This window comes from Balaenoptera physalus (genome assembly GCF_965194825.1).
Source record: "Balaenoptera physalus genome assembly, chromosome: 2".
Taxonomy (NCBI): Eukaryota; Metazoa; Chordata; class Mammalia; order Artiodactyla; family Balaenopteridae; genus Balaenoptera; species Balaenoptera physalus.
Window position 1 is genome coordinate 30,961,408 of NC_138883.1, and position 22,787 is coordinate 30,984,194.

Genomic DNA, 22,787 nt, shown 5'->3' on the forward strand with positions numbered 1-22,787 from the left:
TGGTGGCAACGTGTAAAATGAACTGCATGCGGTAGGGGCAGAATGGGATGGTAAACCAGTAGTCCAGGTGGGCAACAATAAGGCTACAGAGTTAGAATTCACATTTTAAGCTCAGCTAAGCTGTTACAAGATTTTCTAAGCAATTACAATTAAGCTGGGTCTTCTTTGGTTTCTGAAGAGATTTTGTATATATGTAATCTCCCAACAATATCAATGGCTCCAGAAGAACAGGATTCAAGTGGCCTGGTTTGAAATTCTCACTAGGCATGGTACAATGTGGATGAAAGGTGAATGTAGGGATATTTTCAACTTCACTGAAAGCTCCCAGAAAACATTCCCCTCTCTCAGTTCCACAGCCAAATGCCTCTACTTATGATCAACCGTTACTAACAGAAATAAAAACTGAATCTCAAACATTTATCATTTGCCCATGCGATGTGGATAATCTACTATCTAAATAAGTGTTTAGATTTAGGTAAAGAAGAAAATTCTGATAGCCCCCAAATTTTGACCACTTTTAAGACTTTTCCCCCCAATGACTTCATAGCATGCCCTTGGCCTATAACTGTGAAGTCACTTATCAAAAAGAGCAAAGCAACTCTGTGGGCACTGAAAAAGGCTCTTATCTGTGCTTAGTTATCAGCTGAAACTGTTTGTAAAAAGGAAGAATACCACACAAGTTGTCTGGCTGACTGAGTTGGCTGCGGCCCGTACATTCACAAAGAAAAATGTGTATAAACATGAACATTCAGGCACAAGTATCCATCTGGACAGGATATTAACCCATTCCTCGATTCCTTAAGGGTCTTATTCTCTCAGAAGTATAAAATCAACCAACTGGTTTAAGTGCACTTTAATTAATTTGGGTGAGAGGGAGGGAGGACGGAGAGAAGGAATCATCTCTTTTGAACACAATAAGGACCCATCTCCATAAGATCATTCGAGAAGTTTAAAAGATTAAGCAACTAGGACTCCAAATAATCCACATGAAAAAAAAGTACCAAATTCTTATTTCCTTGAACCTCAACTTGTCTAAATCTTCCTTTGGATTCAGTCCCCTGGCACTGGATTAATGGCATAATTCTACTGAAGACATGCACTCAGGAAAAGGGTGGTGATAAAAAGTGGTTACTTACACCTAGCTGACATGGGGAAAACTGGCAGAAGAAATATTCGGATGACATAATGAATCATAAAACTGAGACTGTTCCGATTCTTACTTTGGTTTAAGCTGGATAATCACTAAACCCAGCCCATGATTTTTAAAGCTCCAACACACCTAGTCAAAATGCCCTTTACATTTATAAAATGTATAGTTAATTTTTAGTATTTAATTTGGACTTAATCCTTTCCTTCCGAGAATTTTGCCCCATTCAATGAAGAAATCTCACAGCTGAAAGGGTAAGAGCAAAGCAAGGCTCTAGAGCTAGGCCATGTGAATTCGGTCCTATGCACTTATCTCCTCTGTGCCTGCCTCCTTCCCTGTCCGTCAGGACCAACCTCACAGGGTTCTTGTGAGGATGACATGGGATAACCCACATAAGGTTGCTCAGCACGGGGTCCGGCACAGAGCTCCATAAACACTCCCAAATTGTTATTAGCCTTAAACAGTAAAAACACGGCAAGCACTAAGGGAGGCAAGATCCAAGCCCTCAAGACTTGACCCTTTTGTGGAAAACAGATGCTAAAAGCATAAAAACAACTATAATAACCAATGTGATATAGCTGTAAAGGGATATCATACAATTTTTCAACTATCTTCCATCTTCATCTTCTGTCACTTTCTATCATTTAAATGCCAGGAGTTATCCTTAATTACCTTCAACTTGGCCATTCTAATTGTCTACTCCTATAGCCCGCTGTGATCCCATTAACATGGCCTCCTGAGGTTGGTTTGAAGAGATTTATGATCACCTACAGTCGATTCCTCCCTAATTTTTAATGAATTTCTACTGATAAATAATTACTTAAAATAAATTAGCTAATTTCTAGACCATGTAGTTTTTCCACTAAGAATCTACTGAGCTATGTTTGTTTTTCACCAGCTGTTTGGATAATTATATTTAGTCCACATTTTTTAAAGGCGGTAGAGAATGAATATGTTAATTAGCCCCTCTTTTTGGACTTCCCTAAATCCTCTAATTCCTCTTAAAGCTTTTGCAAGAGGTTCAGAGTGAAGATGAATCAACTCACATCTCGGAGGCAGCTCAGTAGCTGGATACTGAGGGCTTAAAATCAGACAATTCTTGATGTAATAAAGATAAGAGCTACAAGGTAAACAGAACAGTGAATGACTACAGGCTTCCCAGGTGCATCCAGGTGCCTTTCCGCAACAAAAATCAAATGATACTAAATGTAAATTTGCATATGGTACTGAGTCAGAATGACTGGCCAGAAACAACCCGGAAACTAACCCCATCACCATAAAACCCTAAACTGCAAGCCACATTGCAGAGCAGTTTTCCTGGGTTCCCTTACCCTGCTGCTCTCCGCCCAGGGCGCCCCTCCCCAATAAAGTCTCTTGCTTTGTCAGCACGTGTGTCTCCTCAGACAATTCATTTCCAAGTGTTAGACAAGAGCCCACTCTAGGGCCCTGGAAGGAGTCCCCCTTCCTGCAACAATGGGAAGCGCACTGCCCCATTCTAAAGCCCCCCCTTTGTGTCTGGAGGACTTAAAAAAAGAGAACCTCAGGCACACAGGAAGTACCAGAGAAACTGACCCTTACTAATACAGCCAACTGATTTTTGGCCAAGATGCAAAGGTAATTCAAAGGAGAAAAGACTGTCTTTTCGACAAATGGTGTTAGAACAATTAGATATCCATATGCAAAAAAAGGAACCTTGACTGAAGCCTCAGACCTTATACAACTACTAATTCAAAATAGATCTAAATATAAAATGTGAAACTATAAAACATTTAGAACAAAGCATAAAAAACAATCTTTACGACCTGGAGCTAGGCAGAGTTCTTGGAAGCTACACACAAAGCACGATCCATTAAAAAAATTAAAAAGATAAATTGCACTTCTTCAAAATTAAAAATTCTTGCTCTGAAAAAGACACTATTAATAAAGAATGAAGAAATAAGGTACAGACTGAGAAAAATATTTGCAAATCACATATGCAATGAAGGATTTGTGTACAGAATATGTTAAAAACCAAAAAAACTCCAAAAACTAAACCAAGAAAAGAAACAACCCAATTTAAAAATGGGCAAAAGACTTGAACAGACCCTTCACCAAAAAGGATATATAAATGGCTTCAAGTAAGCACATCAAAATGGCTGCAAAGAAGCTTCAAGTAAGCACGTGAAAAAATGTTCAACATTACTAGACATTATGGAAATGCAAAAGTAAAACCGGAGATACCACTACACATCTACTAGAATAGCTAAAGTAAAAAGTACTGACAATACCAAGTGCTAACAAAGACGCCAAGCACCTGAAACTCTCTCTCATGCCCTACTGGCGGGAATGCAAACTGATACAGTTAACTCTGTAAAATGGTTTGAAATTTCCTTAAAAAGTTAAACGTACACCTTCAATATTCTCCAGCCATTCTACTGCTAGGTATTTACCTAAGAGAAAGGAAAGCATACGTACACGCGAAGACTGCTACACAAAAGTTCAGAGTAGCTTTATTTGTAAAACCTAAAAAACGAGAATAACCCTAATGCTCTTCAATGGGTTAATGGATAAATAAACTGGAATACACCCACAAAGTGGGATCCCACTCAGCTATTAAAAGGAACATACTATCAATACCCCGCAACAACTTGGATGAATTTCAAAGGCATTCTATTGAGTGAAAGAAGTCAGCATCAAAAGACATGCTGTATGCTTCCATTTAAATGACATCTTTGCATAGGCAAAACTACAAGGATGGAGAACACATCAATGGTTGCCAGGATTTAGGGGTGGAGAGAGAATGAGGGAACATTTTGAGGGGATGGAATGGTTGTGGGAATAGTTACACAAATCTACATATGTGTTAAAACCCATAGAATTGTACGACATAAAAAAAGGCAATTTAACTTTTACGTTGATTTTTTTAACCAACATAAAAATACCTCAAATTTACAATAACATCTTGTATAACTAAATTATGTAAATATTGTACTGCATATTGCCACAGAAATGGGTTTTAAAGACAACGGGACAATGGAGCAATGTAGTATGAAGTATTATTTAAACCAAGTTTATTTATAAAGTATTTAAAAGACACCATAAAATCATCTCTTTCCAAAGTTAACTGCTCAGCCACAAAAAGCATCACTGCTTAATGAAAGAAAGCCAATATTCAGTAGAGCCCAACAGAGCTAGACATCTAAGCATCTGGCTTTTGAGATGTTGATGTTACAAAGCAGGTGAATCAACAGGGACACAGATGCATGAACCTGGAGACATCTGAAGTTTGTCCATTACAGTCCGGTCCCATCTCTATCCCCACAGGGCTTTCCATACCTCCTCCATTTCCTCGACAGGAAGCACTCAATGCACATAAAGTTTGTTTGAAAACATGAAGAGCATGTATACAAAAGGAAAAGGTCAAGGAAACCAGTTTCATTGAGAACATCTGGACTGTGTCACCATGACCACAAGTGGTTGATGCCGCCACAATGTGCCAGCAGCTGAGCCTAATTTCTATAAGCCTAATGTTAGAACTGAGGCTCTACTCAACGGAGTGAACGGAGGGGAGGACCAGCTCTCAACTGCACTACTAAACCGAAAGAAACTCCAAAACGCTATGATAAAACATTTTCTAACACACATCTCTGCACTATTCCTGTCAAACTGTGTTAGTCTTCCATTTCCTCAAAGCATTTTTTTATGGAGTCATTTTTGCCTATTTCAAAGAAAAACGGTAACAACCACTAAAAGGGTAACGCAGATGTCACCCCACCCCACTTGCACTGGTGCTCCTTTTCAATACGCTCTATATGATGTAGCGCTGGCCGTTTGATTGCAGAAAATAATTATCAATATGTTACTTTAAAAAGTATTCTTAAAACAGAATTTTTTTTTAATGATGAAGCTTTGGATAATTTTTATTTTTTTCTTTCTATTTTTCTTTACTTCTTGAAGGTTCCCTATACTGAAACATGAAAACAGTTGAACTCCCTTTCTTCTACTCCTAACACAATTTGCCATAAATGATGACTGTGACCATCATGTCTTCATTTTTAATACTCTTAAGGAAATCCTACTTTTTAGTGGCTCTATCTAATATCTCACTATCACCACCAAAAGCAAGGGTGGGAGTGGTTGATACCCTAAACTTTCAGATAACATCACTCTCACCAATTATTACAAAAAATAATTCAGTTACAACCATAAGGAGAGTCCGGTTATTTTTAAATGAGAGAGATTCCTCCTTGATCTGTTTCACTTGCTTGAGAACAGTGCACAGGAACAGATGAATATTTAATAAGCCTGCTTTGACTATCATATTTCAAGCCTAAAGTATATGCTACATTATTCTTTTTTTTTAATAGATCTTTATTGGAGTATAATTGCTTCACAATACTGCGCTACTTTCTGTTGCACAACAAAGCGAATCAGCCACATGCATACACATGTCCCCACATCCCCTCCCTCTTTAGCCTCCCTCCCACCCTCCCTATCCCACCCCTCTAGGTCATCGCAAAGCTCCAAGCCGATCTCTCTGTGCTATGCTGCTGCTTCCCACCAGCCAACTATTTTACATTCGGTAGTGTATACAGCTACATTATTCTTTAAAAGTGGTACTTAAAAGTACCACTTTAAAAGTGGTACTCTTGGGGTTCTTTCAGACAGGTACTTAAAAATAATCACCTGACTGTACATGACGGAACCCTGACTCATGCACAGGCAGTGCTTCTCTTTGCTAGATGTCAAAAGTGAAAGGTGATGTCCCATGACGCCACCACAGTAGTGCTCTCCTTTCTGTTGCCTAGGATGCTATGATTTCTATTAGTCTCAGTAGCCAGCAAAGATTGTCGTCTGCATTCAAAATAAAATCAATACACAGAATTTCATCCACACTCACAATTTTTTTTTTAAAGAAAACTCATTCATTTTACATGATTTGAAGCCTAAAGTAGAAAGTTTTTTTTCAGGCTGGACTATATTAGCAATGCCTACTGGCAAAAATGCAAGTTAGAAAATCAGGCTTGAGAAGGTAATTGTAAAGAGACAAATGAAGAAAGGAAAACTTGGATGCCATACGTGAAGCTTGGTGATAGCAAGTCAGGGGAGGGATTCCGATTCCTAGGTACTGACAGTGGGGTGCATGGCAGAAGAGTCCTCACTTGAACAGTAATAGGGTTGCAAGAGGTACTCCACGAATCTGACAACTAAAAAAATTCTCATTCTGTAATTTTAGTACAAGATTGAGATCTTTTCAGACAGTGAGCTCCTTAAAGGAATTATCTTCTTCTTCACACTAGCACAGTGCCTGGTACCTAAGAGATACTCTATAAATAATTGCTGAATAGAATTAAAAAAGACATTGAATTGCACGAAAATGACCATAACTCCCAGCAGACACTATCCACTGGTCCCCTGAGGTACGCAGAACACTCCTGGTGCTGGCCATGAGCACCATCTCCTCCACTTCGGAGAGCTTGTACAACTGCTTAGTGAGTCCCCAAAAAGAGAACTGAATTTTCTTAGACAAAATTCACTTTTCAGCTAATTTCTTGGTTAATAATAGTAGCGTGTACAGAGAGAAGTCTCCGCTCTGACAATTCTTTACAGCTCATTTGTGTTTGCATTACCAACATCACCTTCAAACCACTATTCTTAGTAGGAATCTTTGTAAGCCAAGTGTCAATTTTGTAGCTGGTGCTTTAATGAAAACTGGTTAACCAAATCTGTAAGTCTACTGAGTAAACACAGCATGTCACAATAGGTGAAAAGCAAACAGGAGTGAGGGCCCCTCCCCACGCTCTGGGCTGTGGAAGTCACCCCACAATTCCCAGGAGGGCTGTGTTTCAAACGGGACACATCCTCTGACCCAGGACCCAAGCAAGGGTCCCGGTTTCAATTCCAATGTTTAATATTAGTAAATTTTAGTTTATTTCTTAATAGCTTATTAAGAGCTCTAATATTTATTTCCTGCACTCCGACATATGCACCCATTTGGGAAAACACAGTTTTAGGTTCCTTGTGATGGCATTTCTGCTCTCAAGTTCCTGTTTCAAAGAGAGACCTGTACCTCACCCAGTTTATCTAACCTTCTACCCACAAGCAGGTCCTCAATTCAGGACTTTCAAGCCAGATTCCCACTACTCCTTCTTTCTAACCTAACTTCACTGAAGAAAAGACCAGAAAGCAGTGTCAGGAGCAGAAAGACCAAGAGATTCAGAGAAAATCTGGGTTCAAAATCTGCCATTACCAACTGTGTAACTTGGGGCTGGTTACATTTCTAAGACTGTTTCATTATTTTCAAAATGAGGAAAATTCTATTTTGTTCAACTGTCTTGGTTATTATAAAGATTGATAATTATTATAAAAGATTAATAGTGATTATGAAGATAAAAGCAATTTTATTTCTATATCTATAAATATTAACATATATATTATAATCTTTATTATACAGATAATTTTATATATATGTGTGTACTTAACTTTAGAAATAAAGGTTATTTTACTTTTTTATATATTTAATTATAAATAGTTAATAATTATTTTAAAGACTACAAGTAGTTTTTACTGTTTTCATTCATGTTCCCTCCTTAGTTAAGTCATTCTATGAGGCACCAACTCTCAACAGCAAGAAATTCAAAAGACCTCTTTGTAGTTTCAAGTCATCCATTACTGTAATAAAGTTATTATGTAATTACAAAAATAACACCTCTTTAAGTGGAAAATTACAAAATTCAAAATAAGTATAAAATATAAACTCAAAGTCACCCACAATCCTATCACCCAGAGATAAACTGCTAATACTGTAGTCGTTTTTAAAATTGAGATCATATCATATAAAGTGCTTTCTATCCTTCGTAATTTAACATTATCCTACGCACATTTCTCCATGTCATTTGGTGTCATTCGGATGCTTAATCACAGTATGATAGTCTTCTACATGTATGTGTCACAATTTAACCACTTTTGCGCTACCTGACATGTAGATTGCACCCAATTTTCATGTTACAAAAGCGATAAACATGCTTGAAATTTTTATGTATTTTTAAAAAACTGTTTTTTCATAGAATCAAGTCCTAGAAGTGGTAAAGTAGGACATAACCAGTTTGAAGTTCTTTGGCATATACTATAAAACTGTTGTTTATAAAGTTCCTGCAGTAAATCCCCACTTTACAAGGTAACAGGATGATAATTGGCTTAGAAATTAAAAAGGCTGATTTAAGCAGAGGCCCATAAACACACACACACACACACACACACACACACCCCTACCTTAGCCATTTCATCATTTTATTTGACATTAACACGATATATATTCTTTTATCCATTTCCTGATGTAGGGTCAATGTCTTCTTCATGAACAATCAGTCTCCAGACGGACTGTTAGGCTACTCATTCTCACACAAACCACACCCAAGAAAATATCATCCACAACTTCCGATTTCCCTTTTCTATTAGACTGGAGTACAAACTCAAAAGGCTCTCAAGACGCAAGCTGAGAATACTTATAGAAGTTTAATTACTCCTCCAATCCTTTATAGTTGCACGACCATACTTTGCAGCATTCTTCTTGGAGGCTTGCCTTTGGAGGCTTTCCACAGTATTTAGCCTATTTCTGTAGAAAAATAACGCTCACATTTAATCAGATTACATAAAATTTTAATTATGCAATTACAATAACAAGTACCACAGACAAAAACAGATTCTTGTTATAAACAAAACTGACCCATGATCAACATTCAACACGACCAGCCTACCCCAAAGGACATGGGCATCTAGAGGGTGGCTGCCACTTTTAGGTGTTGGTGTTCCAGGCGCCCATGAGCTCGGCTGCAGAAGGAACAGGGAAGTGAAGGTCACCAGAGAGAGCTCTCATCTCTCAGCACCTTGCAAGGACTGAGTATTAAGTATACATGTAGGTGCAGTATAAACTCACACAGACACAGGCCGTCCCGGAACTTAAAGGAAGGGCAGCGCACAGACACACAAACTTGCTGAATGCAGGCTGAGGACAACCAGCCAAGGTCTCTCTCCTATTCCCCCACTCGATCCAAGTCCAAATGTTGGAGTCCAGGCTTGGTCCCCACTCCTGCTCCCTTTTCTATCTAATTCAGCCAACAGTTGATCTCATCCAGTCTCAAAGCTTCAAATACAGTGTATGTAGTGAAGACCCTCAAATTTAAAACCCTAGACAACCTGTCTCCCCAGCATGTCAAACTTAGCCGATCATGGATTCCCTACCTTCCAGACCCGCTCCATTCACCAGACTGGTAACACCACCACCATCCGCTCAGGACAAAAGGCTCAGTTGTTCTCGACTTTTCCCATTTGTAACACTACATGCAATGTAATAGTAGTTCCTGTCACCTCTTCACGTGTATGTGAATTTAGTCCCAGTATCTGCTTCTTAAAACGTAAGCATCTAGAAAGCAGGGGACCTGCTTTGTTCACGGCTGTATTTCCAGCCCCCAAAGCAGTCCCAAGTACAAAGTAAGTCCTTACTAAACACGAGTGAAAAGAGCTCCTAAAAAATTTCAGATTCCTCTAGGAAGTGTTCCATGTATAATTAGAAGACCAGGAGAACATTTTCCAACACCTTTTAAAATATACAATACTCACAGGTGGGGAGTGACAATAGGCCACTACCCCAACACTCTCATTTCACAGATGTGAACCTTAAGGTCCAGAAAGTTTACATAATTTAACCAAGACCATGAGAACACAACCCCTAAGGTAAATGTCTAATGATGTACAAGCAGCCCCACCAAACAATCACCCCCGGCATCCCTTCTCCTTTTGTTTATATACAACGCATCTCTTGCAAGTGTTTGCAGAACCCGACTGAGTTAATATCAGAGACGTGCACTTTTTTCATTTGGTGAATGTAAGAAAACATTCAGCAAGAGGCTTCCTGCAATGTCCCCAATTGCACAGTCTCTTGAAAAGCCCACAACTAGTTTGGAGGCTACTGAAGTGTCAGAACAATCCCCAGCAGACAGAAACTCAAAGTCTAGTTGCCCAGATTCAAAATCCCAAAGTCACTCCAGGAAGCTATTGCTGCAAATGTGGCTTCCTCCTTTTACCAACGTTTCCCTAACAGAAGCTGCTGTAAATTTCCAGGACAGAGAGAGAGAGAGAGAGGGAGTAGCTGAGTGTCTGTAATTTGGTAACTGTCACCTGGTTTCAAATTTACTGTTCAAAGGTTCATCATAAAATGCACTCATGGAAAGCCCCACCCAGAAAGCTCCCCAAGGTAAACTTCCTACATGAGTGAAATAATGTTACCTCATCGATTTTATCATTGCCCTGCCCCAATCTGAATACCCTAGTGCTTACAAAGATCCAGGTATCACTTCATTAAGCTCCCTCGGCATGCTATAAGGGGGCTGCCAGGCACCCCCCACTGCTGCCACCAGACCCTGCAGCTGTTAAGGTCAGCCAGGTCCCCCCTCAACTCCTGTGCCTACTCACCTAACCACATCAACTTCCTGGCCGGGGCTGGGCATGACGCATGAATGTATCCAGTGTGTGGCCCCAAGTTCTCCCTGACGTTTGTTTTTATTGGATATAACAACTAGTAAATAACATGACAGGTTTCGACAAGCATCTCTTCATCTACTCCTCATAAACACCACCGCATAAAGTATACAGCAATATCACCTTCCTCATTTTTCACATGAGAATGTGGATGATCGAAGGGGTTCAGAAAGGTGACAAATGTACAGTCCACACCTGCACTGAAGTCTTTCACATCGAAAACCCTTGCTCTTTTGCCTGCCCTAACCACATGGCCTCTTCAGGGAGCTGCACCCGTGTCCGTGCTACCCACCCTGACACAGCACCCTTCAGTTCACTCACTCACTCGTTACAGCTCCCTACTGCCTTGATTGGGTTGCTGTTGTTTGTTATTTCTTTGTTTGTCTGTTTTGCAGGCTAGGATGGATTCACATGAAACTTTTGACTTCTATGAGCTCTCAGTTAATGTCAAGGGGCACGTACAGAGGTGTGTATGACAGAATAAACACAAAACAGGTAAAAAATAATGCAAGAAAAAGATAGCAATGTTGCTCCCTCCATCTGTACTGCATTTCATAGTTTGCAAAGAGTTTCACATAGAATCAGTGCCTACCAGAATAATACATAAGCACTAAGGTTGAAGCTGGCAAAGCTGGGACTCAGTTCAGGTGGCTGGAAGAGGCATCTTGGAGTTGAGACTTTAAAGGATGGGGTAAGGCCTCAGCGAGGTTGGGGTGACAGAGATGGGCATTCCAGAGCATTCCACAAGGGCCTGAAAATGGAAAAAGACCTGAAGAGTCAGGACTGTAGGCTGGAGTGTCTGGTTTTCACTGTGGAGGAACAAGAGCTACAGATGAAAACCAGGCAAATGTTTAAACAAAAACAGGGGGACTCGAGGGGAGACCTTCAAGATGGTGGAGGAGTAATACATGGAGATCACCTTCCTCCCCACAAATACATCAGAAATACATCTATATGTGGAACAACTCCTACAGAACACCTACTGAACGTTGGCAGAAGACCTCAGACTTCCGAAAAGCCGTGTGGCTGACAGGGTCTTGGTGCTCTGGCCGGGTGTCAGGCCTCTGCCTCTGAGGTAGGAGAGCTGAGTTCAGGACATTGGTCCACCAGAGACCTCCCAGCTCCAAGTCATATCAAACAGCGAAAGCTCTCCTAGAGATCTCTATCTCAACACTAAGACCCAGCTTGACTCAACAACCAGCAAGCTACAGTGCTGGACACCCTATGCCAAACAACTAGCAAGACAGGAACACAACCCCACCCATTAGCAGAGAGGCTGCCTAAAATCATAATGAGGTCACAGACACCCCAAAACACACCACCAGACACGGTCCTGCCCACCAGAAAGACAAGATCCAGCCTCATCCACCAGAACACAGGCACTTACCCCTTCCACCAGGAAGCCTACACAACCCACTGAACCAACCTGAGCCCCTGGGGGCAGACACCAAAAACAACGGGAACTACAAACCTACAGCCTGAGAAAAGGAGACCCAAAACACAGTAAGTTAAGCAAAATCAGAAGACAGAGAAACACACAGCAGATGAAGGAGCAAAGTACAAATGCACCAGACCAAACAAATGAAGAGGAAACAGGCAGTCTGCCTGAAAAAGAATTCAAGGTAATGATACTAAAGACGATCCAAAATCTTGGAAATAGAACGGAGAAAATACAAGAAACATTTAAAAAGGACCTAGAAGAACTAAAGAGCAAACAAACAATGATGAACAACACAATAAATGAAATTAAAAATTCTCTAGAAGGAATCAAAAGCAGAATAACTGAGGCAGAGGAACGGATAACTGACCTGGAAGATAAAACAGTGGAAATAACTACTGCAGAGCAGAAGAAAAAAGAATGAAAAGAATTGAGGACAGTCTCAGAGACCTCTGGGACAACATTAAACACACCAACATTCGAATTACAGGGGTGCCAGAAAAAGAAAGGCACTGAGAAAATATTTGAAGAGATTATACTTGAAAACTTCCCTAATATGGGAAAGGAGATAGTCAATCAAGTCCAGGAAGCTAAGAGAGTCCCATACAGGATAAATCCAAGGAGAAACACACCAAGACACATATTAATCAAACTATCAAAATTAAATACAAAGAAAAAATATTGAAAGCAGCAAGGGAAAAACAACAAATAACATACAAGGGAATCCCCATAAGGTTAACAGCTGATCTTTCAGCATAAACTCTGCAAGCCAGAAGGGAGTGGCAAGACATATTTAAAGTCATGAAAGGGAAGAACCTACAACCAAGATTACTCTACTCATCAGGAATCTCATTCAGATTCGACGGAGAAATTAAAACCTTTACAGACAAGCAAAAGCTAAGAGAATTCGGCACCACCAAACCAGCTTTACAACAAATGCTAAAGGAACTTCGCTAAATGGGAAACACAAGAGAAGAAAAGGACCTACAAAAGCAAACCCAAAACAATTAAGAAAATGGTAATAGGAACATACATATCGATAACAACCTTGAATGTAAATGGATTAAATGCCTCAACCAAAAGACACAGACTGGCTGAATAAACAGGGGGACTCAACTAAAACGAATGACTAGTTCTCCAAGAGAACAATAAACACAATGAGTTCGTTTTGGTTTTTGTTTTTTGTTTTTTTCATAAAGATGTATGGCTCTCAGAGCCACAAAGCTGAGACTTTTCTGAATGGGATTTTAGAGTTCCTGTCCTCCAAGACCCAAACTCACCTTTTACACTTCTTCATTCCCTCTGTTTTCATTGGAAAAAGATTCAGACCTTTTTACTTATGCATTGCTATGTTACACTTTCATTTGTATATATCTGCATTTGGGAACCTATTTAAATATAGCGCAAGCTTTCCAAGTGGGACCATGCCTTTTATTCCTTTTATCTGCCCCGTAGACTCTAGAATAATACTTGTCATGAAAGTCACCCTACAAATATCATTGACTGATCAGAAAATCATCTTTTAATAATTCTATTTTAAAAGAATTAGAACTGATTATAGGAGAAGCCCCTGTAGCACACACACCTACCTGTTTCACCCTTTACACGCCTGTTCATTTTTCCTTACTATGAGTCAGGCACTGTTCTAAAAACATTAACTTATACTGTCCTCCTAACAATCCTATGAGGCGCATGCTATTATCACGATTATTACCACTTTACAAAAGAGGAAACCGAAGCACAGAGAGGTTAAGTAACTTGTCCAGCATCACAAAGCTGCTAAGTGGTAGAGGCAAGATCTAAATCCAGACAGTCTGGTTCTAGAATTAATGCACTAAACCTCTACACACGAAAAAACCTCTCTCAAAATAACACATTATACTTGAAAACTTATGGGCCAAGTTTTGCTTCTTCAGTTTTTGAGCTGTGGCAGTAATCACATATTTTTTTTTGAAAATTTGACACAATGCAAATTGCAATTACTTTTTAAAAATCACAAAAAATACAAAGATTTTAATATGCTTCTAAATAATGCATTTAGATTTGGGTTTTGCATGCTCTTTGTTCTAGGAAGTACATCTGCTCTTGGCATCAAACACAACAAAATTAGCTATTTTATGATTACACAATGTCAGTGCCATTATCTGATCAAATAGGGAATGATTAATGCTTCTCCTTAGATTTCTTTTTAAACATATTAATGTATAAATAGCTAAGCAAATATTACTGGATGCAAATAATCTGCTATCTACAAAGACAAGAGAGTTCTTTACCTATAAATAATAGTCAACACTCACTTGGACAAGGCAGCATCTGATGGTATATCTGTAAATATCTACACACAATGTTGACTCAAAGAATCCCCCACCGACAGTAGTCAATGCTGACACAAATCAGGACAGTGAGATGGCAATGATGGGAATGGCTGATTTCACATCACAAGTGCTGTTCCAAACGGAAAATTTTTCTGTAGAAATGTTCTGAAATCTTGCCTATGAGTTGTTAAGACAAAGCCAGTTTGACTTATATCCCAAATCATTAACTACTACATATATTAATAATGGATTTATAGATTGAAAGCATGCATATAGCATAACTACATTGATTAAAATGGAGAGAATATGAAAGAGAAAATAGTTATCAAAATATACTGAAAGAACAAACAACTAAGGCCATTAAATTGGATTCCTGTGCACAATATGAAATAGTTCATAAAAACTAACTGGTAAACATGCTTGAGACTATAAACACCCATTTTAATCCATTTTAATCAGAAATAGTAGTAAACACTAGGCAAAACAATTACTTTTTAAGAAAAAACATTTTAGTTCATAATGCATACAAATCTCCACTTTAGGCACAATGTTTGGATTTTCAAATTAATATAATCTTGCTAAGAGGATACAATTAGAACACAGTGAATTTTATTACTGTGGCTTTCATCACAGTTCTATTAATGCCCGTTGTTTATCTATATAAATAAAGAGCAGCCTGGGAACTGTCCTAGTTTCATTTGAGAGCTATCAACTGAAGCTAATGTTTCCTTAGTGAGAAGGGTACTATGAACCTGGCCAGTTTCCTCTGCTATTTACATGGACACAAGCCGATGTGCAGTTCGGGCAACACTAGCTTTGCGATGGAATCTTCGTAGCCTCAAGTGGTGTCTCTCAATAGTCCTCACTGTGTTCATTTGTTCAGCTAAAAATGAAGGGCAGCCTTCCTCCCCTCCCCCAATAAATAGCAAGTTTAAAATGAGTTTAATTGTGCATACTGACGGATGGCAGCCCAGGAACAGAGTGGAGCTCCCTTTAGGGGTCACATTAGCTTCTTCCTGTCCTGCTCATCTTTGAACACCCCTATAGTACACTGTCTTGGACATACATCCAATACATGAAACCGCTCCTCTTCCCCCAAAGCAAAGGACTCCACACACATCTCAGTACTGACTGAATTACCAGTATATTGTCGTGTTACCTATTTGGACTCAACACACTTGTAAGGACTTACGAGAAGCCACCATTCAGAAAATTTACTAGAGCACCTCAGTATATTTCCCCACATACCACCTCCAAGTCTGTGGCTGTGAAAATCTTTCTTAACTTCCTCTTTAAAACGAGACTGTTGTGATAAATACAATGCTTGCAGCACGGCTAGCACATAGTAAACACTCAAAATATATACCAACAAAACAACATCTATTGCTGAGAATTCCCTTTAGCCTTAGATGCTGGTACTGGTGACATTACTGCAATGTCAGGGAGAGACTTTATAGCCTAGGACTAAGGGATGACCCTGGGAGAACTGACAGCAATTTTGAGCCCCATACCGTGTCTACTAAAAACAATGAATTAGGCCAGGTTAAATAGTTAAATCAGTTTGATTCTTTCTTGTTGCAATATGATTAAGTATCTTGAATCAACAGGCAAAGCCCGCCAGGCCAGCTTCATAGAACATTTGTACATAAATACAACATCTCTATCTGATAAAATATATGCACACCAAGGTTTCAGTCTTAATCTGCATTTAACACCACTGGTTTCATTATGGGGATAAACCCTGGTGACGCAGTGGTTAAGAGTCCGTCTGCCAATGCAGGGGACACAGGTTCGAGCCCTGGTCTGGGAAGATCCCACATGCCACGGAGCAACTAAGTCCGTACACCACAACTACTGAGCCTGCGCTCTAGAGCCCGCGAGCTCTAGAGCGGGCTGTTCATTTGTCAATAACAATATTTTTGTGACAACAATGGCGGTATATCTCAAAAAAAGGTTTTGACCAAAATGCTACATATATGACCTAACCTATTTTCGCCGTGATCATACTCAAAATGCTCCACAATTCTAACTCACATTTATTATTACATACAGTATCTGGAGTGCCAAAACCTCACAGTGCCAAAATCCTCATTTACAAAACGGAGGTAATACCTTTTCAAGATTGAATGTCAATAATATACCATGTGGAAAAATTAATTCAAGATGGATCACAGTTTTCAGAAGAAAACATAGGAGAATAGTTTCAGGATTGGAGGGTAGGGAAAGGCTTTCTAAGACACTTAAAGTAATAACCATAAAAGAAAAAATTGATAAAGTAGATTTAATCATAGTAAAAACTTGATTATGAGGTGACACTGTTAAAAAAACCTGGGGAGAAATCAATGTAGAATATAAACCTAAAGCAAAGAGGACTGATATCTAGGCTATATAAGGAACTCCTACAACTCAGTAATAAAATGTTCACTGCAGCTTACATACAGTTGCCTGTTTTGGAGGGGACAACTCAACAGAGGAAGAGGAGATGCTGGCAATTTCTCTCCTGTGAAGAATTAAGGGGGACTTCCCTGGCAGTCCAGTGGTTAGGACTCTGCACCTCCAATGCAGGGGGTGCGGGTTCGATCCCTGGTTGGGGAACTAAGATCCCACATGCCGTGTGGCGCGGCCAAAAAATAAATTAACTAATTAAAAAATTTTTAAAAAGAATTAAGGGTTGGTAGCTGGAGGAGAGCAGACTGCCTAACACACTGCTTGAGGAAGAAGACAGAAAAAACAAATTAATTAGATAGACACCAGGGCAGTTTGAGCTATTTAAAAATATACCTTTCACAGTGCCAGTAAGTCTGTGTTTAAAAGAAATATGGATTTGGGAGGAGGGATAAATTAGGAGTTTAGGATTAACATATACACACTACTATATATAATAGAGATAATCAACAAGGACCTACCGTATAGCACAGGGAACTCTACTCAATATTCTATAATAACCTATATGGGAAAAGAATCTGAAAAAGAATATATATATGTGTGTATGTGTATAACCAAATCACTTTATTTTACACCTGAAACTAACACAACGTAAATCAACTATACTCCAATATAAAATTTAAAATTTTTAAAAATAAAATAAAAATGCAAACATTATATTATAAATCCAAAAATTAAAAAAATTTAAATAAAAGAAATATGGATTTAAAGTGGCAGTTTTGTTGTCCTATTAAGTTGTTTTCAAAAAACTTCTACCAAAATTTAATGCTAGAAGCGTTATTCTTATTTGGGTTTATTCAATTCTCCAGATCAAGAAAGATATATTTGCATTGAAAATATATTTTAGTTAAAAAATTGGATTCGTATCATATTGCATTTTAGACATTTTGTTTTGTCTAAAGATAAACTTTAATTCTTCTACAATATACCAAGAAAATAAGGATATACAGTGATCTAAAATGGCACAGAGTTGCCAATAATTATTAAAGTTTTTCAGCCATAATTCCTGAGCTGTGATTTTATACAATTATGCATTTAGTTCTGTCTAGACATGTGATTCAGTTGGATTCATAAAGCACACCACCCAACCCCACAAGTGCTGGCAGACCAATATATAATAAAGTTATCCACTGTAGTATTACAGGACATGAAAATTGATAGTTTTGTTTTAACATGTAGATGTTAACTACTTATAACAAAAAGAGTTTTTTGACATTTATTGCAAGTTTTTCAGGTGCAAGTCTAAACAGAAGATAAATGACAGATCAGTTAATGTGTACTCATACTTTTTCATTTATTTACTCTTCTCTTTGCTATTTGACCTTACATGTAAGCGGGTTGCTTTGTTGCTATCCATACCCTGCGCCCTTGCAGTTACACCACGCAACAACTTGAGATGCTCTTCTGCACAAATCAGCAAGAGAAATATCTAAACACCAGGGTTCTTCTGCACAAATCAGTAAGAGAAATATCTAAACGCCAGGGTTTTGTCTCAGAGGATTGTTAGAACCTGTTTAGACTGAACTGCCAATCAGAAAACAAAATAATTTACGTTTTTCCTTTTAGCTGTTAAAACAAAAACAAAAACGATTTCTAAGTATCATTAACACAATAGTAAATGAAAGAGTTTTGTTCATGATCGCTAAGATGTCAAACCAACAAAAACTGCTACATAAAGGACTTGTGACAACCGAAAGTATGTTATTTTAAGCTAAAACAAGAGTGCATCCTACCACCATAATATGTGAGGGGAGAAATGTAAATGGTTAGATAAAACAGGGAAGTACAATTCAAAATAGTGGCTCAGGCACCAAAGACAGACAGATCTGGGTCCATCCCACCTCAGCCACTTACAAGTTACATGACCTACAGAAACCATTTAGTCTTATTAGTAACATGAGGATATCTGTCAACATCTCACAGAATGAATATGAAGATTAAAAGAATAATGGAAGCAAAAATCTTTAGCAAAGTTCTGGGTACAAATTAAACACTCAATAATGGTAACTATTATTATTATAGTTAATTTAAAATTACTTCAATAAAGATTTGGAATTACTAAAAAGCCATAATGTAAAACAAATTTAATCACAAAAATATACCAATTAAATATTTCTAGTTTCAGCATTTTATCTCATGATCCCAACAACGTTGTGGAAACCAACAGAACTTTAAATTTTAAACTAGCAATACAGACAGTGGGAATAAGCCCCTCTCCTTCCTTTTTCCTGGTCCAAATAATCTGAGAAAAGGAATGAGGGGAAAAAAAACAAGAACAGGGACTTACCTGGCGGTGCAGTGGTTAAGAATCTGCCTGCCAGTGCAGGGGACACGTGTTCAAGAGCTGGTCTGGGAAGATCCCACAGGTCACGGAGCAACTAAGCCTGTGCGCCACAACTACTGAGCCTGTGCTCTAGAGCCCGCGAGCCACAACTACTGAGCCCGCGTGCCACAACTACCGAAGCCCGCGTGCCTAGAGCCCATGCTCTGCAACAAGAGGAGCCACAGAAATAAGGAGTCCACGCACCACAACGAAGAGTAGCCCCCGCTTGCCGCAACTAGAGAAAGCCCACGTGCAGCAATGAAGAGCCAATGCAGCCATAAATAAATAAATAAATATTTTTTAAAAAAACAACAAGAACAATCATTCAGGATCAACCATTGCAAGCAATCATTCACTTAAACAATGGCACACATACAATCATAGTTAAAGATAAAACCAAAAGATTTCCATGTGAAGTCACTAATCTGCACACTCAGTTCCTCTTAGCTCTAAATCAACTTGTTGTCGTCACACTGCAATGATTTTCTGGGGCAGGTTGCAACTAACCAAACAAGTACCTGTGCATGACGAAAATATGAACTTAGTAAAAAGGCACGACATTCTATTTCATGCAGTTCTTCATCTGTGCATTCACTCATCAAGTATCTATCTAGTTCTTACTCCCCATCAAACAGTCAAATATCAAAATGGTAACAAGATTAATCTTGCAAGGAGAAAAGCATCCTTGAAAAGTGTGAAGATGCGGCATAGGTGTCCTGTTTCTCACAGCACATGCTTCTGAACCTCCAGAGTAAAAGAGCAGATAAAGGGAGTAAAAGAGAGTGACACCAAATAGACGAGGCCAGAGCTAAAAGGGACTTGCCTGATCTTCACCCAATACATTGTGGCTTTACAATAAATACCATTTTATTGTTGATAGGTAAGTTTCTGTTTAAATTTTATTTACAGTATTCATTTGATGAGCATATTTATTTAGAGTTATAAAAAGATAAAGTCTATAGTGCCTCTGCCCCAACCAGACACCAATTTCTTCTTTTTTAATTAATTAATTAATTAATTAATTATAGCTGTGTTGTGTCTTTGTTGCTGCAAGCGGGCTTTCTCTTGTTGCAGAGAGTGGGGGCTACTCTTCGTTGCGGTGCGTGGGCTTCTCACTGCAGTGGCTTCTCTTGTTGCGGACCACGGGCTCTAGGCGTGCGGGCTTCAGTAGCTGTGTCATGCGGGCTCAGTAGTTGTGGCTCGCTGGATTAGTTGCTCCACGGCATGTGGGATCTTCCCGGACCAGGGCTGGAACCCGTGTCCCCTGCATTGGCAGGCGGATTCTTAACCACTGTGCCACCAGGGAAGTCCCAGATACCAATTTCTAAGTATCCATATTCTGGAAGTCCCAGATACCAATTTCTAAGTATCCATATTCTATCCATCCTTCGAGGACAGTTCCAAGACCACCTTCTCCAGAAAGCATTTCTTGATTGGCTTGAGTTGAAAGTTGTGTCTTGATGCCATGAATTCCTGTAGCACTTTGCCTGCACCTACCTCTCACCAGTTTCCCTTTCTATCTCTTATTAAGGTTATCCTCCTATACATCTTAGATCTCCATAACAATTCAGGTCCCTTGAGAGCAGGTTCATATATGACTTACCTAAGACAGAACCCGAGAGGAGCTTCAGGGCTCAAAATAAATGTTAATAAATGCATGCTTTTTTTTCTTTTAAGATTGAAGTTGAGCCATAAATTTCTCTAACTTCATCATGCTGCTGGCAGTATCTACATTTACTGATATACGTATCTTTAATCAGGATGCTTGCTTGAAAACCTTTACACAACAGTTTGAGGAAATGATGAAGCTAGAAGAACAACTCTCTCCATAAAATACCCTACTTGGCCTTCATCTGAGATTCAACCACTGCCACTCCATTTTTATATATTACTCGTGCCCCAGGACATCTAAAGAGTTGACAGAGGGTTGTTGAGTTTAAACCAAAGGTCCTAAATACGAAAAGCTTCCATCAGTATAATCATAAAATCAGAATTAAGGGCATTTCCACCTACCCTTACTCACTATGTAGCTTCCTTTAGCCTTTTTCAACCTTAATTTGCTCATACATAAAATGGGTACGATATTACCTCACAGTATTGATGAGGATTAAATGAGAAAACCTGTATGACAATGCCTGGTCCCAAGCACAGGTACACAGGACTTGCTCGTCTCCATATTTCAAGATGGTAGACGGAAATTCTACTATAAAGCTTCCCTGTTCTAAGGCTAACAATTTGATAACTCAAGGATCTCTTAGTTTCATTTCATGATCAAAGAAAATTTCATATTAAAAGCTAGGAACTGGACTACAGGATTACAATTCTCCTATAAATATTCCATGTGGTGATTAGACTCACACTGAATTCTCATGTGCACTCTCCACCAGCATTAAATTTACTTCGAATTTTCTATTGTACAGTGAGATTCTTTTCAAAGTTACTGTGACTAAAGCAGGAGATGAGTCATTCTTGATATACTGGTCGAAAGAAAATCACTGCACTAAAGCCAGAAAGTTTTTTTCCTTTGGATTTCTTAAATTGACCAACATTTTAATTGGTCACAAGGTAAAATGAATAGATAATGTGAAATATTACACAATTTCAAACATTCACTTAAGACAGAACAGAAAGTCACATTACATTACATCATCAAGCAGGAGAATTTGGATCATGACAAGTTGTGTCTATTAGTGACTGCCCCACTTAAATGACAGAAGAATCAGGGTTCGGTATGGTGATTTGAGAAGTTGGAACTTGGAGCACAACACATCCTCAATGCCAGAAGATAATAGTTTCTGTTAATACTGAAATAATGTTGAATTAGTACAAGGTTTAATAACATAAAATTTCCTCAGAAGGGAAGGTTTTCAGGTCAAAGCTCAAATTCTCACTAGTCATCAGGAAAACGCAATCTAAATGACAATGGATACGACTCCATACCCACTAGAATGGCTAAAACTAAAGACTAAAAACTAGTGTTGATGAAGATGTGGAGCCACTGGAACTCTCAAACACTGTCAGTGACAGTGAACTGGTACAACTACTTCAGTAAAAGGTTCTGCATTATCTACTAAAGCTGAACAAACACATATCCAACCTCAGTAACCCCATTCCTAGGTATAGACACCCAACAGAAATGTACACATATGTGCCCAAAACACAAATACAAGGATACTCACAGCAGCATTAGTTTTAATGGCCAAAAACTGCAAAAAATACCCCTCCAAGTGTCCAGTAGTAGAGTAAACAAATAACTCATGGTATAGTTACACGATGGAATACTAACTGATGAAGAAGGGACCTGTTATACTCACAAACATAATATTAAGCAAAGGAAGCCAGACCAAGGGGTACATACTATAAACTAATCTATGGTGATGTAAGTCAGGATAATGATTACCTTTGGTAGTACTGGTTGGTGGGGAAGGGTAGGGAAATGGGAGAAAACAGAAGGAGCTTATGGAATGTTGGTAATATTCTCATTTTTAATTTAAGTGATATTTAGACATGTGTATTGTTTACAAAAATTTATCAAAGATAAAAATTTAGGATCTGTGTGCTTTTCCATACTCATGTTATACCTTATTTTTTTATTTATAGGAA

At 38.7% G+C, this 22,787-nt stretch overlaps 2 protein-coding genes across 8 annotated transcripts in view; both read right to left on the bottom strand.

The window, feature by feature from the left end:
- SIPA1L1 (signal induced proliferation associated 1 like 1) overlaps positions 1 to 22,787 on the bottom strand; it is a 383,378-nt gene that overhangs the window by 236,854 nt on the left and 123,737 nt on the right. The gene's annotated exons all lie outside the window — the stretch shown is intronic.
- The window catches only part of PCNX1 (pecanex 1), a 499,400-nt gene continuing 485,047 nt past the window's right edge, over positions 8,435 to 22,787 (bottom strand). The window contains exons 45-46 of one of the 2 annotated variants that reach the window (XR_014261021.1): positions 14,399 to 14,593; positions 8,435 to 8,741 (exon numbers count right to left, since the gene is read on the bottom strand). The gene's annotated coding sequence lies outside the window, so the exon portion shown is untranslated. The remainder of the gene's footprint in view (positions 8,742 to 14,398; positions 14,594 to 22,787) is intronic. The other variant, XR_014261020.1, reaches the window with a different exon arrangement.